Raw genomic sequence first — 3,810 nt, forward strand, 5'->3', positions numbered from 1 at the left:
ATAGAAATTGAATCAAAGTTTGAATATGAGTATTACCTTGTATTATAAAGATATCTTACTCTAAATAAGAAATATTTCTTGAGGTTGGATGATCACTTTACAAGATTGGAAGTAAGATAGCAAACTTGGAAGTATTCTTGATTTTATGAAACTAGAACTTATAGAATTTATGAAGAACACTTAGAACTTGAAGATAGAACTTGAGAGAGATCAATTAGATGAATAAAATTGAAGAATGAAAGTGTTTATAGGTGTTTTTGGTCGTTGGTATATGGATTAGATATAAAGGATGTGTAATTTTGTTTACATGTAAATAAGTCATGAATGATTACTATTATTTTTGTAATTTTATGAGATATTTCATGCTAGTTGCCAAATTATGGTTCCTACATATGTTAGGTGACTCACATAGGCTGCTAAGGGCTGATCATTGCAGTATATATACCAATAGTACATACATCTAAAAACTGTGTATTGTACGAGTACGAATACGTGTGCATACGAGTAGAATTGTTGATGAAACTGAACGAGGATGTAATTGTAAGAATTTTTGTAAAGTAGAAGTATTTTGATAAGTGTCTTGAAGTCTTTCAAAAGTTTATGAATACATATTAAAACACTACATGTATATACATTTTAACTGAGTCGTTAAGTCATCGTTAGTCGTTACATGTAAATGTTGTTTTGAAACCTTTAGGTTAATGATCTTGTTAAATGTTATTAACCCATTGTTTATTATATCTAAAGAGATGTTAATTTATTACATTATCATGATATTATGATATATTAATATATCTTAGTATGATATATATACAGTTAAATGTTGTTACAACGATAATCGTTACATATATGTCTCGTTTCGAAATCATTAAGTTAGTAGTCTTGTTTTTACATATGTAGTTCATTGTTAATACACTTAATGACATGTTTACTTATCATTTATCATGATTAAACATAGTGTATCAATATCTTAATATGATTCATATGTATTTAGTAAGACGTTGTTATAACAATAATCGTTATATATATCGTTTCGAGTTTCTTAATTCAATAAACTCAATTTTATGTATATAACTCATTGTTAAAATACCTAATGAGATACTTACTTATCATAATATCATGTTAACTATATATATAATCATATATATGTCATCATATAATTTTTACAAGTTTTAACGTTCGTGAATCACCGGTCATCTTGGGTGGTCAATTGTCTATATGAAACCTATTTCAATTAATCAAGTCTTAACAAGTTTGATTCCTTAACATGTTGGAAAAACTTAATCATGTAAATAACAATTTCATTTAATATATATAAACATGGAAAAGTTCGGGTCACTACAGTACCTACCCGTTAAATAAATTTCGTCCTGAAATTTTAAGCAGTTGGAGGTGTTGTCGTATCTTCTGGAAATAAGTGCGGGTATCTCTTCTTCATCTGATCTTCTCATTCCCAGGTGAACTCGGGTCCTCTATGAGCATTCCATCGAACCTTAACAATTGGTATTTTGTTTTGCTTAAGTCTTTTAACCTCACGATCCATTATTTCGACGGGTTCTTCGATAAATTGAAGTTTTTCGTTGATTTGGATTTCGTCTAACGGAATAGTGAGATCTTCTTTAGCAAAATATTTCTTCAAATTCGAGACGTGGAAAGTGTTATGTACATCTGTGAGTTGTTGAGGTAACTCAAGTCGGTAAGCTACTGGTCCGACGCGATCAATAACCTTGAATGGTCCAATATACCTTGGGTTTAATTTTCCTCGTTTACCAAATCGAACAACACCTTTCCAAGATGCAACTTTAAGCATGACTATCTCTCCAATTTCAAATTTTATATCTTTTCTTTTAATGTCAGCGTAGGTGTTTTGTTGACTTTGGGCAGTTTTCAACCGTTGTTGAATTTGGATGATCTTCTCGGTAGTTTCTTGTATTATCTCCGGAACCGTAATCTGTCTATCCCCCACTTCACTCCAACAAATCGGAGACCTGCACTTTCTACCATAAAGTGCTTCAAACGGTGCCATCTCAATGCTTGAATGGTAGCTGTTGTTGTAGGAAAACTCTGCTAACGGTAGATGTCGATCCTAACTATTTTCGAAATCAATAACACATGCTCGTAGATTGTCTTCAAGCATTTGTATCGTCCTTTCGCTCTGCCCATCAGTTTATGGATGATAGACAGTACTCATGTCTAGACGAGTTCTTAATATTTGCTGTAATGTCTGCTAGAATCTTGAAATAAATCTGCCATCCCTATCAAAGATAATAGAGATTGGTATTCCATGTCTGGAGACGACTTCCTTCAAATACAATTGTGTTAACTTCTCCATCTTGTCATCTTCTCTTATTGGTAGGAAATGTGCTGATTTGGTGAGACGATCAACTATTACCCAAATAGTATCAAAACCACTGGCAGTCCTTGGCAATTTAGTGATGAAATCCATGGTAATGTTTTCCCATTTCCATTCTGGGATTTCGAGTTGTTGAAGTAGACCTGATGGTTTCTGATGCTCCGCTTTGACCTTAGAACACGTCAAACATTCTCCTACGTATTTAGCAACATCGGCTTTCATACCCAGCCACCAAAAATGTTTCTTGAGATCCTTGTACATCTTCTCCGTTCCAGGGTGTATTGAGTATCTGGTTTTATGAGCTTCTCTAAGTACCATTTCTCTCATCTCTCCAAATTTTGGTACACAAATTCTTTTAGCCCTATACCGGGTTCTGTCTTCTCGAATATTAAGATGCTTCTCCGATCCTTTGGGTATTTCATCCTTTAAATTTCCCTCTTTTAAAAATCCTTGTTGCGCCTCCTTTATTTGAGTAGTAAGGTTATTGTGAATCATTATATTCATAGCTTTTACTCGAATGGGTTCTCTGTCCTTTTTGCTCAAGGCGTCGGCTACCACATTTGCCTTCCCCGGGTGATAATGAATCTCAAAGTCGTAATCATTCAACAATTCAATCCATATGCGCTGCCTCATGTTCAGTTGTTTCTGATTAAATATGTGTTGAAGACTTTTCTGGTCGGTATATATAATACTTTTGACCCCATATAAGTAGTGCCTCCAAGTCTTTAATGCAAAAACAACCGCGCCTAATTCCAAATCATGTGTCGTATAATTCTGCTCATGAATCTTCAATTGTCTAGACGCATAAGCAATTACTTTCGTTCGTTGCATTAATACACAACCGAGACCTTGCTTTGAGGCGTCACAATATATCACAAAATCATCATTCCCTTCAGGTAATGACAATATAAGTGCTGTAGTTAACTTTTTCTTTAATAATTGAAACGCCTTTTCTTGTTCATCCTTCCATTCAAATTTCCTCCCTTTATGCGTTAATGCAGTCAAGGGTTTTGCTATTCTGGAAAAATCTTGGATGAACCTTCTGTAGTAACCTGCTAGTCCTAAAAATTAGCGTATATGCTTCGGAGTTTTTGGGGTTTCCCACTTTTCAACAGTTTCAATCTTTGCTGGATCCACCTGAATACCTTCTTTGTTCACTATGTGACCGAGGAATTGAACTTCTTCCAACCAAAATGCATACTTTGAAAACTTAGCGTACAGTTTTTCTTTCCTCAGCAACTCTAGTACTTTTCTCAAATGTACTTCGTGCTCTTGATCATTCTTCGAGTAAATAAGTATGTCATCAATGAAAACAATGACAAACTTGTCAAGGTATGGTCCACACACTCGGTTCATGAGGTCCATGAACACAGCTGTTGCGTTAGTCAACCCAAACGGCATAACCATAAACTCGTAATGACTGTAACGCGTCCTAAAATCAGTCTTTGGAATATCAT

This window comes from Rutidosis leptorrhynchoides, chromosome 1 (genome assembly GCF_046630445.1).
Source record: "Rutidosis leptorrhynchoides isolate AG116_Rl617_1_P2 chromosome 1, CSIRO_AGI_Rlap_v1, whole genome shotgun sequence".
In the NCBI taxonomy this organism is placed as follows: domain Eukaryota; kingdom Viridiplantae; phylum Streptophyta; class Magnoliopsida; order Asterales; family Asteraceae; genus Rutidosis; species Rutidosis leptorrhynchoides.